The 21,114-nt window shown below is 23.0% G+C and overlaps 1 protein-coding gene across 3 annotated transcripts in view; it reads left to right on the top strand.

The window, feature by feature from the left end:
* Positions 1-21,114, top strand: part of LOC129743935 (neural-cadherin) — an 833,438-nt gene that overhangs the window by 292,661 nt on the left and 519,663 nt on the right. The gene's annotated exons all lie outside the window — the stretch shown is intronic.

The following is a 21,114-nucleotide window of genomic DNA, read 5'->3' as shown; positions in this document are numbered from 1 at the left end:
GCTGTATTTGCTCGGTGTTATTCCCCGGAATCAATAATTTTCATGCAATTTTTTCCCAACGTTGAAATTATCATCGCTGATATGCATTCCCAGACAAAAAAAAACTGCAGCGAGGATACTCCTGGACAGAGATGACTGTTGAGTTCCTCCTTTCGCTGTAAATAGGATTATGAATTCATCAAATTTAATCTGCTGAATGATGATGCTGGTAAGGCGAAACCCTGCAATTGATATTCATTCGTATTTGCATTGGTGCACCACACCAGCAATCGACCAATCGGGTGCACGTTTAATTGAATTCCTGCAGCAGCAAATGGTAATCAAACGAGCGACCATTATAAATCCTTTCCTAATGGTGTATCATCAATTATGGGAACCGAGAGTTAGTGGCCAAAAGAGGAACGAAAATGGAGGAAAGGCTATAACCACTTTCCGATGGTATTTTCTCTGGTTCAGGGAAGTGGGTGAGTTCGAATTTGCATTTCTGAGTAGTAATTCAGTCTGGAGGCGAGCAGAGGCTGCATTCATGTCTCGCACCAGAGATAGTTACTATCACAGGACTCAATTGACGGCAAGATGTTCGTTCAGGTTAAAATTAAGATTGATAGAATGAATTATTCATCCTACATGTGAGCTGGACATGTTTCGATTAAAGCTTGAAATCGTCCTTCGATCGAAACCATACCGGGAGAAAACAATTAAACACAATTGATAATTTCTTAGGAGGAATGTTTCGTCTTCAGTAAAATATCAAATTCCCCGGATCTATCGAGTCTTGCCCGGACTTTCAAAATTTTGAGAAAAATACCACCCAGTTGCCCGAATATTGAGACAAAATGCTTGGAATTAATCAGCATTTTAAAACAATTTTTTTGGCGAAAATGACAAAAATGACAAAAATGACAAAAATGACAAAATGACAAAAATGACAAAAATGGCAAAAACGACAAAAATGACAAAAATGACAAAAATGACAAAAATGACAAAAATGACAAAAATGACAAAAATGACAAAAATGACAAAAATGACAAAAATGACAAAAATGACAAAAATGACAAAAATGACAAAAATGACAAAAATGACAAAAATGACAAAAATGACAAAAATGACAAAAATGACAAAAATGACAAAAATGACAAAAATGACAAAAATGACAAAAATGACAAAAATGACAAAAATGACAAAAATGACAAAAATGACAAAAATGACAAAAATGACAAAAATGACAAAAATGACAAAAATGACAAAAATGACAAAAATGACAAAAATGACAAAAATGACAAAAATGACAAAAATGACAAAAATTACAAAAATGACAAAAATGACAAAAATGACAAAAATGACAAAAATGACAAAAATGACAAAAATGACAAAAATGACAAAAATGACAAAAATGACAAAAATGACAAAAATGACAAAAATGACAAAAATGACAAAAATGACAAAAATGACAAAAATGACAAAAATGACAAAAATGACAAAAATGACAAAAATGACAAAAATGACAAAAATGACAAAAATGACAAAAATGACAAAAATGACAAAAATGACAAAAATGACAAAAATGACAAAAATGACAAAAATGACAAAAATGACAAAAATGACAAAAATGACAAAAATGACAAAAATGACAAAAATGACAAAAATGACAAAAATGACAAAAATGACAAAAATGACAAAAATGACAAAAATGACAAAAATGACAAAAATGACAAAAATGACAAAAATGACAAAAATGACAAAAATGACAAAAATGACAAAAATGACAAAAATGACAAAAATGACAAAAATGACAAAAATGACAAAAATGACAAAAATGACAAAAATGACAAAAATGACAAAAATGACAAAAATGACAAAAATGACAAAAATGACAAAAATGACAAAAATGACAAAAATGACAAAAATGACAAAAATGACAAAAATGACAAAAATGACAAAAATGACAAAAATGACAAAAATGACAAAAATGACAAAAATGACAAAAATGACAAAAATGATAAAAATGACAAAAATGACAAAAATGACAAAAATGACAAAAATGACAAAAATGACAAAAATGACAAAAATGACAAAAATGACAAAAATGACAAAAATGACAAAAATGACAAAAATGACAAAAATGACAAAAATGACAAAAATGACAAAAATGACAAAAATGACAAAAATGACAAAAATGACAAAAATGACAAAAATGACAAAAATGACAAAAATGACAAAAATGAAAAAAATGACAAAAATTACAAAAATGACAAAAATGACAAAAATGACAAAAATGACAAAAATTACAAAAATTACAAAAATTACAAAAATTACAAAAATGACAAAAATGACAAAAATGACAAAAATGACAAAAATGACAAAAATGACAAAAATGACAAAAATGACAAAAATGACAAAAATGACAAAAATGACAAAAATGACAAAAATGACAAAAATGATAAAAATGACAAAAATGACAAAAATGACAAAAATGACAAAAATGACAAAAATGACAAAAATGACAAAAATGACAAAAATGACAAAAATGACAAAAATGACAAAAATGACAAAAATGACAAAAATGACAAAAATGACAAAAATGACAAAAATGACAAAAATGACAAAAATGACAAAAATGACAAAAATGACAAAAATGACAAAAATGACAAAAATGACAAAAATGACAAAAATGACAAAAATGACAAAAATGACAAAAATGACAAAAATGACAAAAATGACAAAAATGACAAAAATGACAAAAATGACAAAAATGACAAAAATGACAAAAATGACAAAAATGACAAAAATGACAAAAATGACAAAAATGACAAAAATGACAAAAATGACAAAAATGACAAAAATGACAAAAATGACAAAAATGACAAAAATGACAAAAATGACAAAAATGACAAAAATGACAAAAATGACAAAAATGACAAAAATGACAAAAATGACAAAAATGACAAAAATGACAAAAATGACAAAAATGACAAAAATGACAAAAATGACAAAAATGACAAAAATGACAAAAATGACAAAAATGACAAAAATGACAAAAATGACAAAAATGACAAAAATGACAAAAATGACAAAAATGACAAAAATGACAAAAATGACAAAAATGACAAAAATGACAAAAATGACAAAAATGACAAAAATGACAAAAATGACAAAAATGACAAAAATGACAAAAATGACAAAAATGACAAAAATGACAAAAATGACAAAAATGACAAAAATGACAAAAATGACAAAAATGACAAAAATGACAAAAATGACAAAAATGACAAAAATGACAAAAATGACAAAAATGACAAAAATGACAAAAATGACAAAAATGACAAAAATGACAAAAATGACAAAAATGACAAAAATGACAAAAATGACAAAAATGACAAAAATGACAAAAATGACAAAAATGACAAAAATGACAAAAATGACAAAAATGACAAAAATGACAAAAATGACAGAAATGACAAAAATGACAAAAATGACAAAAATGACAAAAAATGACAAAAATGACAAAAATGACAAAAATGACAAAAATGACAAAAATGACAAAAATGACAAAAATGACAAAAATGACAAAAATGACAAAAATGACAAAAATGACAAAAATGACAAAAATGACAAAAATGACAAAAATGACAGAAATGACAAAAATGACAAAAATGACAAAAATGACAAAAATGACAAAAATGACAAAAATGACAAAAATGACAAAAATGACAAAAATGACAAAAATGACAAAAATGACAAAAATGACAAAAATGACAAAAATGACAAAAATGACAAAAATGACAAAAAAGACAAAAATGACAAAAATGACAAAAATGACAAAAATGACAAAAATGACAAAAATGACAAAAATGACAAAAATGACAAAAATGACAAAAATGACAAAAATGACAAAAATGACAAAAATGACAAAAATTACAAAAATTACAAAAATTACAAAAATGACAAAATTGACAAAAATGACAAATATGACAAAAATGACAAAAATGACAAAAATGACAAAAATGACAAAAATGACAAAAATGACAAAAATGACAAAAATGACAAAAATGACAATAATGACAAAAATGACAAAAATGATCAAAATGACAAAAATGACAAAAATGACAAAAATGACAAAAATGACAAAAATGACAAAAATGACAAAAATGACAAAAATGACAAAAATGACAAAAATGACAAAAATGACAAAAATGACAAAAATGACAAAAATGACAAAAATGACAAAAATGACAAAAATGACAAAAATGACAAAAATGACAAAAATGACAAAAATGACAAAAATGACAAAAATGACAAAAATGACAAAAATGACAAAAATGACAAAAATGACAAAAATGACAAAAATGACAAAAATGACAAAAATGACAAAAATGACAAAAATGACAAAAATGACAAAAATGACAAAAATGACAAAAATGACAAAAATGACAAAAATGACAAAAATGACAAAAATGACAAAAATGACAAAAATGACAAAAATGACAAAAATGACAAAAATGACAAAAATGACAAAAATGACAAAAATGACAAAAATGACAAAAATGACAAAAATGACAAAAATGACAAAAATGACAAAAATGACAAAAATGACAAAAATGACAAAAATGACAAAAATGACAAAAATGACAAAAATGACAAAAATGACAAAAATGACAAAAATGACAAAAATGACAAAAATGACAAAAATGACAAAAATGACAAAAATGACAAAAATGACAAAAATGACAAAATTGGCAAAAATGACAAAAATGACAAAAATGACAAAAATGACAAAAATGACAATAATGACAATAATGACAAAAATGACAAAAATGACAAATATGATCAAAATGACAGAAATGACAATAATGACAAAAATGACAAAAATGACAAAAATGACAAAAATGACAAAAATGACAAAAATGACAAAAATGACAAAAATGACAAAAATGACAAAAATGACAAAAATGACAAAAATGACAAAAATGACAAAAATGACAAAAATGACAAAAATGACAAAAATGACAAAAATGACAAAAATGACAAAAATGACAAAAATGACAAAAAATGACAAAAATGACAAAAATGACAAAAATGACAAAAATGACAAAAATGACAAAAATGACAAAAATGACAAAAATGACAAAAATGACAAAAATGACAAAAATGACAAAAATGACAAAAATGACAAAAATGACAAAAATGACAAAAATGACAAAAATGACAAAAATGACAAAAATGACAAAAATGACAAAAATGACAAAAATGACAAAAATGACAAAAATGACAAAAATGACAAAAATGACAAAAATGACAAAAATGACAAAAATGACAAAAATGACAAAAATGACAAAAATGACAAAAATGACAAAATTGACAAAAATGACAAAAATGACAAAAATGACAAAAATGACAAAAATGACAAAAATGACAAAAATGACAAAAATGACAAAAATGACAAAATTGACAAAATTGACAAAAATGACAAAAATGACAAAAATGACAAAAATGACAAAAATGACAAAAATGACAAAAATGACAATAATGACAAAAACGACAAAAATGATCAAAATGACAAAAATGACAAAAATGACAAAAATGACAAAAATGACAAAAATGACAAAAATGACAAAAATGACAAAAATGACAAAAATGACAAAAATGACAAAAATGACAAAAATGACAAAAATGACAAAAATGACAAAAATGACAAAAATGACAAAAATGACAAAAATGACAAAAATGACAAAAATGACAAAAATGACAAAAATGACAAAAATGACAAAAATGACAAAAATGACAAAAATGACAAAAATGACAAAAATGACAAAAATGACAAAAATGACAAAAATGACAAAAATGACAAAAATGACAAAAATGACAAAAATGACAAAAATGACAAAAATGACAAAAATGACAAAAATGACAAAAATGACAAAAATGACAAAAATGACAAAAATGACAAAAATGACAAAAATGACAAAAATGACAAAAATGACATAAATGACAAAAATGACAAAAATGACAAAAATGACAAAAATGACAAAAATGACAAAAATGACAAAAATGACAAAAATGACAAAAATGAAAAAAATGACAAAAATGACAAAAATGACAAAAATGACAAAAATAACAAAAATGACAAAAATGACAAAAATGACAAAAATGACAAAAATGACAAAAATGACTAAAATGACAAAAATGACAAAAATGACAAAAATGACAAAAATGACTAAAATGACAAAAATGACAAAAATGACAAAAATGACAAAAATGACAAAAATGACAAAAATGACAAAAATGACAAAAATGACAAAAATGACAAAAATGACAAAAATGACAAAAATGACAAAAATGACAAAAATGACAAAAATGACAAAAATGACAAAAATGACAAAAATGACAAAAATGACAAAAATGACAAAAATGACAAAAATGACAAAAATGACAAAAATGACAAAAATGACAAAAATGACAAAAATGACAAAAATGACAAAAATGACAAAAATGACAAAAATGACAAAAATGACAAAAATGACAAAAATGACAAAAATGACAAAAATGACAAAAATGACAAAAATGACAAAAATGACAAAAATGACAAAAATGACAAAAATGATAAAAATGACAAAAATGACAAAAATGATCAAAATGACAGAAATGAAAATAATGACAAAAATGAAAAAATGACAAAAATGACAAAAATGACAAAAATGACAAAAATGACAAAAATGACAAAAATGACAAAAATGACAAAAATGACAAAAATGACAAAAATGACAAAAATGACAAAAATGACAAAAATGACAAAAATGACAAAAATGACAAAAATGACAAAAATGACAAAAATGACAAAAATGACAAAAATGACAAAAATGACAAAAATGACAAAAATGACAAAAATGACAAAAATGACAAAAATGACAAAAATGACAAAAATGACAAAAATGACAAAAATGACAAAAATGACAAAAATGACAAAAATGACAAAAATGACAAAAATGACAAAAATGACAAAAATGACAAAAATGACAAAAATGACAAAAATGACAAAAATGACAAAAATGACAAAAATGACAAAAATGACAAAAATGACAAAAATGACAAAAATGACAAAAATGACAAAAATGACAAAAATGACAAAAACGACAAAAATGACAAAAATGATCAAAATGACAGAAATGATAATAATGACAAAAATGAAAAAATGACAAAAATGACAAAAATGACAAAAATGACAAAAATGACAAAAATGACAAAAATGACAAAAATGACAAAAATGACAAAAATGGCAAAAATGACAAAAATGACAAAAATGACAAAAATGACAAAAATGACAAAAATGACAAAAATGACAAAAATGACAAAAATGACAAAAATGACAAAAATGACAAAAATGACAAAAATGACAAAAATGACAAAAATGACAAAAATGACAAAAATGACAAAAATGACAAAAATGACAAAAATGACAAAAATGACAAAAATGACAAAAATGACAAAAATGACAAAAATGACAAAAATGACAAAAATGACAAAAATGACAAAAATGACAAAAATGACAAAAATGACAAAAATGACAAAAATGACAAAAATGACAAAAATGACAAAAATGACAAAAATGACAAAAATGACAAAAATGACAAAAATGACAAAAATGACAAAAATGACAAAAATGACAAAAATGACAAAAATGACAAAAATGACAAAAATGACAAAAATGACAAAAATGACAAAAATGACAAAAATGACAAAAATGACAAAAATGACAAAAATGACAAAAATGACAAAAATGACAAAAATGACAAAAATGACAAAAATGACAAAAATGACAAAAATGACAAAAATGACAAAAATGACAAAAATGACAAAAATGACAAAAATGACAAAAATGACAAAAATGACAAAAATGACAAAAATGACAAAAATGACAAAAATGACAAAAATGACAAAAATGACAAAAATGACAAAAATGACAAAAATGACAAAAATGACAAAAATGACAAAAATGACAAAAATGACAAAAATGACAAAAATGACAAAAATGACAAAAATGACAAAAATGACAAAAATGACAAAAATGACAAAAATGACAAAAATGACAAAAATGACAAAAATGACAAAAATGACAGAAATGACAAAAATGACAAAAATGACAAAAATGACAAAAATGACAAAAATGACAAAAATGACAAAAATGACAAAAATGACAAAAATGACAAAAATGACAAAAATGACAAAAATGACAAAAATGACACAAATGACAAAAATGACAAAAATGACAAAAATGACAAAAATGACAGAAATGACAAAAATGACAAAAAGGACAAAAATGACAAAAATGACAAAAATGACAAAAATGACAAAAATGACAAAAATGACAAAAATGACAAAAATGACAAAAATGACAAAAATGACAAAAATGACAAAAATGACAAAAATGACAAAAATGACAAAAATGACAAAAATGACAAAAATGACAAAAATGACAAAAATGACAAAAATGACAAAAATGACAAAAATGACAAAAATGACAAAAATGACAAAAATGACAAAAATGACAAAAATGACAAAAATTACAAAAATTACAAAAATGACCAAATTGGCAAAAATGACAAAAATGACAAAAATGACAAAAATGACAATAATGACAAAAATGACAAAAATGACAAATATGATCAAAATGACAGAAATGACAATAATGACAAAAATGACAAAAAAGACAAAAATGACAAAAATGACAAAAATGACAAAAATGACAAAAATGACAAAAATGACAAAAATGACAAAAATGACAAAAATGACAAAAATGACAAAAATGACAAAAATGACAAAAATGACAAAAATGACAAAAATGACAAAAATGACAAAAATGACAAAAATGACAAAAATGACAAAAATGACAAAAATGACAAAAATGACAAAAATGACAAAAATGACAAAAATGACAAAAATGACAAAAATGACAAAAATGACAAAAATGACAAAAATGACAAAAATGACAAAAATGACAAAAATGACAAAAATGACAAAAATGACAAAAATGACAAAAATGACAAAAATGACAAAAATGACAAAAATGACAAAAATGACAAAATTGACAAAATTGACAAAAATGACAAAAATGACAAAAACGACAATAATGACAAAAACGACAAAAATGACAAAAATGATCAAAATGACAGAAATGACAATAATGACAAAAATGAAAAAATGACAAAAATGACAAAAATGACAAAAATGACAAAAATGACAAAAATGACAAAAATGACAAAAATGACAAAAATGACAAAAATGACAAAAATGACAAAAATGACAAAAATGACAAAAATGACAAAAATGACAAAAATGACAAAAATGACAAAAATGACAAAAATGACAAAAATGACAAAAATGACAAAAATGACAAAAATGACAAAAATGACAAAAATGACAAAAATGACAAAAATGACAAAAATGACAAAAATGACAAAAATGACAAAAATAACAAAAATAACAAAAATGACAAAAATGACAAAAATGACAAAAATGACAAAAATGACAAAAATGACAAAAATGACAAAAATGACAAAAATGACAAAAATGACAAAAATGACAAAAATGACAAAAATGACAAAAATGACAAAAATGACAAAAATGACAAAAATGACAAAAATGACAAAAATGACAAAAATGACAAAAATGACAAAAATGACAAAAATGACAAAAATGACAAAAATGACAAAAATGACAAAAATGACAAAAATGACAAAAATGACAAAAATGACAAAAATGACAAAAATGACAAAAATGACAAAAATGACAAAAATGACAAAAATGACAAAAATAACAAAAATGACAAAAATGACAAAAATGACAAAAATGACAAAAATGACAAAAATGACAAAAATGACAAAAATGACAAAAATGACAAAAATGACAAAAATGACAAAAATGACAAAAATGACAAAAATGACAAAAATGACAAAAATGACAAAAATGACAAAAATGACAAAAATGACAAAAATGACAAAAATGACAAAAATGACAAAAATGACAAAAATGACAAAAATGACAAAAATGACAAAAATGACAAAAATGACAAAAATGACAAAAATGACAAAAATGACAAAAATGACAAAAATGACAAAAATGACAAAAATGACAAAAATGACAAAAATGACAAAAATGACAAAAATGACAAAAATGACAAAAATGACAAAAATGACAAAAATGACAAAAATGACAAAAATGACAAAAATGACAAAAATGACAAAAATGACAAAAATGACAAAAATGACAAAAATGACAAAAATGACAAAAATGACAAAAATGACAAAAATGACAAAAATGACAAAAATGACAAAAATGACAAAAATGACAAAAATGACAAAAATGACAAAAATGACAAAAATGACAAAAATGACAAAAATGACAAAAATGACAAAAATGACAAAAATGACAAAAATGACAAAAATGACAAAAATGACAAAAATGACAAAAATGACAAAAATGACAAAAATGACAAAAATGACAAAAATGACAAAAATGACAAAAATGACAAAAATGATAAAAATGACAAAAATGACAAAAATGATCAAAATGACAGAAATGATAACTATAACAAAAATGAAAAAATGACAAAAATGACAAAAATGACAAAAATGACAAAAATGACAAAAATGACAAAAATGACAAAAATGACAAAAATGACAAAAATGACAAAAATGACAAAAATGACAAAAATGACAAAATTGGCAAAAATGACAAAAATGACAAAAATGACAAAAATGACAAAAATGACAATAATGACAATAATGACAAAAATGACAAAAATGACAAATATGATCAAAATGACAGAAATGACAATAATGACAAAAATGACAAAAATGACAAAAATGACAAAAATGACAAAAATGACAAAAATGACAAAAATGACAAAAATGACAAAAATGACAAAAATGACAAAAATGACAAAAATGACAAAAATGACAAAAATGACAAAAATGACAAAAATGACAAAAATGACAAAAATGACAAAAATGACAAAAATGACAAAAATGACAAAAATGACAAAAATGACAAAAATGACAAAAATGACAAAAATGACAAAAATGACAAAAATGACAAAAATGACAAAAATGACAAAAATGACAAAAATGACAAAAATGACAAAAATGACAAAAATGACAAAAATGACAAAAATGACAAAAATGACAAAAATGACAAAAATGACAAAAATGACAAAAATGACAAAAATGACAAAAATGACAAAAATGACAAAAATGACAAAAATGACAAAAATGACAAAAATGACAAAAATGACAAAAATGACAAAAATGACAAAAATGACAAAAATGACAAAAATGACAAAAATGACAAAAATGACAAAAATGACAAAAATGACAAAAATGACAAAAATGACAAAAATGACAAAAATGACAAAAATGACAAAAATGACAAAAATGACAAAAATGACAAAAATGACAAAAATGACAAAAATGACAAAAATGACAAAAATGACAAAAATGACAAAAATGACAAAAATGACAAAAATGACAAAAATGACAAAAATGACAAAAATGACAAAAATGACAAAAATGACAAAAATGACAAAAATGACAAAAATGACAAAAATAACAAAAATGACAAAAATGACAAAAATGACAAAAATGACAAAAATGACAAAAATGACAAAAATGACAAAAATGACAAAAATGACAAAAATGACAAAAATGACAAAAATGACAAAAATGACAAAAATGACAAAAATGACAAAAATGACAAAAATGACAAAAATGACAAAAATGACAAAAATGACAAAAATGACAAAAATGACAAAAATGACAAAAATGACAAAAATGACAAAAATGACAAAAATGACAAAAATGACAAAAATGACAAAAATGACAAAAATGACAAAAATGACAAAAATGACAAAAATGACAAAAATGACAAAAATGACAAAAATGACAAAAATGACAAAAATGACAAAAATGACAAAAATGATAAAAATGACAAAAATGACAAAAATGATCAAAATGACAGAAATGATAATAATGACAAAAATGAAAAAATGACAGAAATGACAAAAATGACAAAAATGACAAAAATGACAAAAATGACAAAAATGACAAAAATGACAAAAATGACAAAAATGACAAAAATGACAAAAATGACAAAAATGACAAAAATGACAAAAATGACAAAAATGACAAAAATGACAAAAATGACAAAAATGACAAAAATGACAAAAATGACAAAAATGACAAAAATGACAAAAATGACAAAAATGACAAAAATGACAAAAATGACAAAAATGACAAAAATGACAAAAATGACAAAAATGACAAAAATGACAAAAATGACAAAAATGACAAAAATGACAAAAATGACAAAAATGACAAAAACGACAAAAATGACAAAAATGATCAAAATGACAGAAATGATAATAATGACAAAAATGAAAAAATGACAAAAATGACAAAAATGACAAAAATGACAAAAATGACAAAAATGACAAAAATGACAAAAATGACAAAAATGACAAAAATGACAAAAATGACAAAAATGACAAAAATGACAAAAATGACAAAAATGACAAAAATGACAAAAATGACAAAAATGACAAAAATGACAAAAATGACAAAAATGACAAAAATGACAAAAATGACAAAAATGACAAAAATGACAAAAATGACAAAAATGACAAAAATGACAAAAATGACAAAAATGACAAAAATGACAAAAATGACAAAAATGACAAAAATGACAAAAATGACAAAAATGACAAAAATGACAAAAATGACAAAAATGACAAAAATGACAAAAATGACAAAAATGACAAAAATGACAAAAATGACAAAAATGACAAAAATGACAAAAATGACAAAAATGACAAAAATGACAAAAATGACAAAAATGACAAAAATGACAAAAATGACAAAAATGACAAAAATGACAAAAATGACAAAAATGACAAAAATGACAAAAATGACAAAAATGACAAAAATGACAAAAATGACAAAAATGACAAAAATGACAAAAATGACAAAAATGACAAAAATGACAAAAATGACAAAAATGACAAAAATGACAAAAATGACAAAAATGACAAAAATGACAAAAATGACAAAAATGACAAAAATGACAGAAATGACAAAAATGACAAAAATGACAGAAATGACAAAAATGACAAAAATGACAAAAATGACAAAAATGACAAAAATGACAAAAATGACAAAAATGACAAAAATGACAAAAATGACAAAAATGACAAAAATGACAAAAATGACAAAAATGACAAAAATGACAAAAATGACAAAAATGACAAAAATGACAAAAATGACAAAAATGACAAAAATGACAAAAATGACAAAAATGACAAAAATGACAAAAATGACAAAAATGACAAAAATGACAAAAATGACAAAAATGACAAAAATGACAGAAATGACAAAAATGACAAAAAGGACAAAAATGACAAAAATGACAAAAATGACAAAAATGACAAAAATGACAAAAATGACAAAAATGACAAAAATGACAAAAATGACAAAAATGACAAAAATGACAAAAATGACAAAAATGACAAAAATGACAAAAATGACAAAAATGACAAAAATGACAAAAATGACAAAAATGACAAAAATGACAAAAATGACAAAAATTACAAAAATTACAAAAATGACAAAATTGGCAAAAATGACAAAAATGACAAAAATGACAAAAATGACAAAAATGACAAAAATTACAATAATGACAAAAATGACAAATATGACAAAAAAGACAAAAATGACAAAAATGACAAAAATGACAAAAATGACAAAAATGACAAAAATGACAAAAATGACAAAAATGACAAAAATGACAAAAATGACAAAAATGACAAAAATGACAAAAATGACAAAAATGACAAAAATGACAAAAATGACAAAAATGACAAAAATGACAAAAATGACAAAAATGACAAAAATGACAAAAATGACAAAAATGACAAAAATGACAAAAATGACAAAAATGACAAAAATGACCAAAATGACAAAAATGACAAAAATGACAAAAATGACAAAAATGACAAAAATGACAAAAATGACAAAAATGACAAAAATGACAAAAATGACAAAAATGACAAAAATGACAAAAATGACAAAAATGACAAAAATGACAAAAATGACAAAAATGACAAAAATGACAAAAATGACAAAAATGACAAAAATGACAAAAATGACAAAAATGACAAAAATGACAAAAATGACAAAAATGACAAAAATGACAAAAATGACAAAAATGACAAAAATGACAAAAATGACAAAAATGACAAAAATGACAAAAATGACAAAAATGACAAAAATGACAAAAATGACAAAAATGACAAAAATGACAAAAATGACAAAATTGACAAAAATGACAAAAATGACAATAATGACAAAAACGACAAAAATGACAAAAATGATCAAAATGACAGAAATGACAAAAATGAAAAAATGACAAAAATGACAAAAATGACAAAAATGACAAAAATGACAAAAATGACAAAAATGACAAAAATGACAAAAATGACAAAAATGACAAAAATGACAAAAATGACAAAAATGACAAAAATGACAAAAATGACAAAAATGACAAAAATGACAAAAATGACAAAAATGACAAAAATGACAAAAATGACAAAAATGACAAAAATGACAAAAATGACAAAAATGACAAAAATGACAAAAATGACAAAAATGACAAAAATGACAAAAATGACAAAAATGACAAAAATGACAAAAATGACAAAAATGACAAAAATGACAAAAATGACAAAAATGACAAAAATGACAAAAATGACAAAAATGACAAAAATGACAAAAATGACAAAAATGACAAAAATGACAAAAATGACAAAAATGACAAAAATGACAAAAATGACAAAAATGACAAAAATGACAAAAATGACAAAAATGACAAAAATGACAAAAATGACAAAAATGACAAAAATGACAAAAATGACAAAAATGACAAAAATGACAAAAATGACAAAAATGACAAAAATGACAAAAATGACAAAAATGACAAAAATGACAAAAATGACAAAAATGACAAAAATGACAAAAATGACAAAAATGACAAAAATGACAAAAATGACAAAAATGACAAAAATGACAAAAATGACAAAAATGACAAAAATGACAAAAATGACAAAAATGACAAAAATGACAAAAATGACAAAAATGACAAAAATGACAAAAATGACAAAAATGACAAAAATGACAAAAATGACAAAAATGACAAAAATGACAAAAATGACAAAAATGACAAAAATGACAAAAATGACAAAAATGACAAAAATGACAAAAATGACAAAAATGACAAAAATGACAAAAATGACAAAAATGACAAAAATGACAAAAATGACAAAAATGACAAAAATGACAAAAATGACAAAAATGACAAAAATGACAAAAATGACAAAAATGACAAAAATGACAAAAATGACAAAAATGACAAAAATGACAAAAATGACAAAAATGACAAAAATGACAAAAATGACAAAAATGACAAAAATGACAAAAATGACAAAAATGACAAAAATGACAAAAATGACAAAAATGACAAAAATGACAAAAATGACAAAAATGACAAAAATGACAAAAATGACAAAAATGACAAAAATGACAAAAATGACAAAAATGACAAAAATGACAAAAATGACAAAAATGACAAAAATGACAAAAATGACAAAAATGACAAAAATGACAAAAATGACAAAAATGACAAAAATGACAAAAATGACAAAAATGACAAAAATGACAAAAATGACAAAAATGACAAAAATGACAAAAATGACAAAAATGACAAAAATGACCAAAAATGACAAAAATGACAAAAATGACAAAAATGTCAAAAAATGACCAAAAATGACAAAAATGACAAAAATGACAAAAATGACAAAAATGACAAAAATGACAAAAATGACAAAAATGACAAAAATGACAAAAACGACAAAAATGACAAAAATGACAAAAATGACAAAAATGACAAAAATGACAAAAATGACAAAAATGACAAAAATGACAAAAATGACAAAAATGACAAAAATGACAAAAATGACAAAAATGACAAAAATGACAAAAATGACAAAAATGACAAAAATGACAAAAATGACAAAAATGACAAAAATGACAAAAATGACAAAAATGACAAAAATGACAAAAATGACAAAAATGACAAAAATGACAAAAATGACAAAAATGACAAAAATGACAAAAATGACAAAAATGACAAAAATGACAAAAATGACAAAAATGACAAAAATGACAAAAATGACAAAATTGACAAAATTGACAAAAATGACAAAAATGACAAAAATGACAAAAATGACAATAATGAAAAAATGACAAAAATGACAAAAATGACAAAAATGACAAAAATGACAAAAATGACAAAAATGACAAAAATGACAAAAATGACAAAAATGACAAAAATGACAAAAATGACAAAAATGACAAAAATGACAAAAATGACAAAAATGACAAAAATGACAAAAATGACAAAAATGACAAAAATGACAAAAATGACAAAAATGACAAAAATGACAAAAATGACAAAAATGACAAAAATGACAAAAATGACAAAAATGACAAAAATGACAAAAATGACAAAAATGACAAAAATGACAAAAATGACAAAAATGACAAAAATGACAAAAATGACAAAAATGACAAAAATGACAAAAATGACAAAAATGACAAAAATGACAAAAATGACAAAAATGACAAAAATGACAAAAATGACAAAAATGACAAAAATGACAAAAATGACAAAAATGACAAAAATGACAAAAATGACAAAAATGACAAAAATGACAAAAATGACAAAAATGACAAAAATGACAAAAATGACAAAAATGACAAAAATGACAAAAATGACAAAAATGACAAAAATGACAAAAATGATAAAAATGACAAAAATGACAAAAATGATCAAAATGACAGAAATGATCAAAATGACAGAAATGATAATAATGACAAAAATGAAAAAATGACAAAAATGACAAAAATGACAAAAATGACAAAAATGACAAAAATGACAAAAATGACAAAAATGACAAAAATGACAAAAATGACAAAAATGACAAAAATGACAAAAATGACAAAAATGACAAAAATGACAAAAATGACAAAAATGACAAAAATGACAAAAATGACAAAAATGACAAAAATGACAAAAATGACAAAAATGACAAAAATGACAAAAATGACAAAAATGACAAAAATGACAAAAATGACAAAAATGACAAAAATGACAAAAATGACAAAAATGACAAAAATGACAAAAATGACAAAAATGACAAAAATGACAAAAATGACAAAAATGACAAAAATGACAAAAATGACAAAAATGACAAAAATGACAAAAATGACAAAAATGACAAAAATGACAAAAATGACAAAAATGACAAAAATGACAAAAATGACAAAAATGACAAAAATGACAAAAATGACAAAAATGACAAAAATGACAAAAATGACAAAAATGACAAAAATGACAAAAATGACAAAAATGACAAAAATGACAAAAATGACAAAAATGACAAAAATGACAAAAATGACAAAAATGACAAAAATGACAAAAATGACAAAAATGACAAAAATGACAAAAATGACAAAAATGACAAAAATGACAAAAATGACAAAAATGACAAAAATGACAAAAATGACAAAAATGACAAAAATGACAAAAATGACAAAAATGACAAAAATGACAAAAATGACAAAAATGACAAAAATGACAAAAATGACAAAAATGACAAAAATGACAAAAATGACAAAAATGACAAAAATGACAAAAATGACAAAAATGACAAAAATGACAAAAATGACAAAAATGACAAAAATGACAAAAATGACAAAAATGACAAAAATGACAAAAATGACAAAAATGACAAAAATGACAAAAATGACAAAAATGACAAAAATGACAAAAATGACAAAAATGACAAAAATGACAAAAATGACAAAAATGACAAAAATGACAAAAATGACAAAAATGACAAAAATGACAAAAATGACAAAAATGACAAAAATGACAAAAATGACAAAAATGACAAAAATGACAAAAATGACAAAAATGACAAAAATGACAAAAATGACAAAAATGACAAAAATGACAAAAATGACAAAAATGACAAAAATGACAAAAATGACAAAAATGACAAAAATGACAAAAATGACAAAAATGACAAAAATGACAAAAATGACAAAAATGACAAAAATGACAAAAATGACAAAAATGACAAAAATGACAAAAATGACAAAAATGACAAAAATGACAAAAATGACAAAAATGACAAAAATGACAAAAATGACAAAAATGACAAAAATGACAAAAATGACAAAAATGACAAAAATGACAAAAATGACAAAAATGACAAAAATGACAAAAATGACAAAAATGACAAAAATGACAAAAATGACAAAAATGACAAAAATGACAAAAATGACAAAAATGACAAAAATGACAAAAATGACAAAAATGACAAAAATGACAAAAATGACAAAAATGACAAAAATGACAAAAATGACAAAAATGACAAAAATGACAAAAATGACAAAAATGACAAAAATGACAAAAATGACAAAAATGACAAAAATGACAAAAATGACAAAAATGACAAAAATGACAAAAATGACAAAAATGACAAAAATGACAAAAATGACAAAAATGACAAAAATGACAAAAATGACAAAAATGACAAAAATGACAAAAATGACAAAAATGACAAAAATGACAAAAATGACAAAAATGACAAAAATGACAAAAATGACAAAAATGACAAAAATGACAAAAATGACAAAAATGACAAAAATGACAAAAATGACAAAAATGACAAAAATGACAAAAATGACAAAAATGACAAAAATGACAAAAATGACAAAAATGACAAAAATGACAAAAATGACAAAAATGACAAAAATGACAAAAATGACAAAAATGACAAAAATGACAAAAATGACAAAAATGACAAAAATGACAAAAATGACAAAAATGACAAAAATGACAAAAATGACAAAAATGACAAAAATGACAAAAATGACAAAAATGACAAAAATGACAAAAATGACAAAAATGACAAAAATGACAAAAATGACAAAAATGACAAAAATGACAAAAATGACAAAAATGACAAAAATGACAAAAATGACAAAAATGACAAAAATGACAAAAATGACAAAAATGACAAAAATGACAAAAATGACAAAAATGACAAAAATGACAAAAATGACAAAAATGACAAAAATGACAAAAATGACAAAAATGACAAAAATGACAAAAATGACAAAAATGACAAAAATGACAAAAATGACAAAAATGACAAAAATGACAAAAATGACAAAAATGACAAAAATGACAAAAATGACAAAAATGACAAAAATGACAAAAATGACAAAAATGACAAAAATGACAAAAATGACAAAAATGACAAAAATGACAAAAATGACAAAAATGACAAAAATGACAAAAATGACAAAAATGACAAAAATGACAAAAATGACAAAAATGACAAAAATGACAAAAATGACAAAAATGACAAAAATGACAAAAATGACAAAAATGACAAAAATGACAAAAATGACAAAAATGACAAAAATGACAAAAATGACAAAAATGACAAAAATGACAAAAATGACAAAAATGACAAAAATGACAAAAATGACAAAAATGACAAAAATGACAAAAATGACAAAAATGACAAAAATGACAAAAATGACAAAAATGACAAAAATGACAAAAATGACAAAAATGACAAAAATGACAAAAATGACAAAAATGACAAAAATGACAAAAATGACAAAAATGACAAAAATGACAAAAATGACAAAAATGACAAAAATGACAAAAATGACAAAAATGACAAAAATGACAAAAATGACAAAAATGACAAAAATGACAAAAATGACAAAAATGACAAAAATGACAAAAATGACAAAAATGACAAAAATGACAAAAATGACAAAAATGACAAAAATGACAAAAATGACAAAAATGACAAAAATGACAAAAATGACAAAAATGACAAAAATGACAAAAATGACAAAAATGACAAAAATGACAAAAATGACAAAAATGACAAAAATGACAAAAATGACAAAAATGACAAAAATGACAAAAATGACAAAAATGACAAAAATGACAAAAATGACAAAAATGACAAAAATGACAAAAATGACAAAAATGACAAAAATGACAAAAATGACAAAAATGACAAAAATGACAAAAATGACAAAAATGACAAAAATGACAAAAATGACAAAAATGACAAAAATGACAAAAATGACAAAAATGACAAAAATGACAAAAATGACAAAAATGACAATAATGACAAAAACGACAAAAATGACAAAAATGACAAAAATGACAAAAATGACAAAAATGACAAAAATGACAAAAATGACAAAAATGACAAAAATGACAAAAATGACAAAAATGACAAAAATGACAAAAATGACAAAAATGACAAAAATGACAAAAATGACAAAAATGACAAAAATGACAAAAATGACAAAAATGACAAAAATGACAAAAATGACAAAAATGACAAAAATGACAAAAATGCCAAAAATGCCAAAAATGACAAAAATGACAAAAATGACAAAAATGACAAAAATGACAAAAATGACAAAAATGACATAAATGACAAAAATGACAAAAATGACAAAAATGACAAAAATGACAAAAATGACAAAAATGACAAAAATGACAAAAATGACAAAAATGACAAAAAATGACAAAAATGACAAAATTGACAAAAATGACAAAAATGACAAAAATGACAAAAATGACAAAAATGACAAAAATGACAAAAATGACAAAAATGACAAAAATGACAAAAATGACAAAAATGACAAAAATGACAAAAATGACAAAAATGACAAAAATGACAAAAATGACAAAAATGACAAAAATGATCGAAATGACAGAAATGACAATAATGACAAAAATGACAAAAATGACAAAAATGACAAAAATGACAAAAATGACAAAAATGACAGAAATGACAGAAATGACAAAAATGACAAAAATGACAAAAATGACAAAAATGACAAAAATGACAAAAATGACAAAAATGACAAAAATGACAAAAATGACAAAAATGACAAAAATGAC

The sequence above is a fragment of the Uranotaenia lowii genome, chromosome 2, assembly GCF_029784155.1.
Source record: "Uranotaenia lowii strain MFRU-FL chromosome 2, ASM2978415v1, whole genome shotgun sequence".
NCBI lineage: Eukaryota > Metazoa > Arthropoda > Insecta > Diptera > Culicidae > Uranotaenia > Uranotaenia lowii.
The sequence above is the reverse complement of the archived record's forward strand: the minus strand, read 5'-3'. Positions and strand labels throughout refer to the sequence as shown.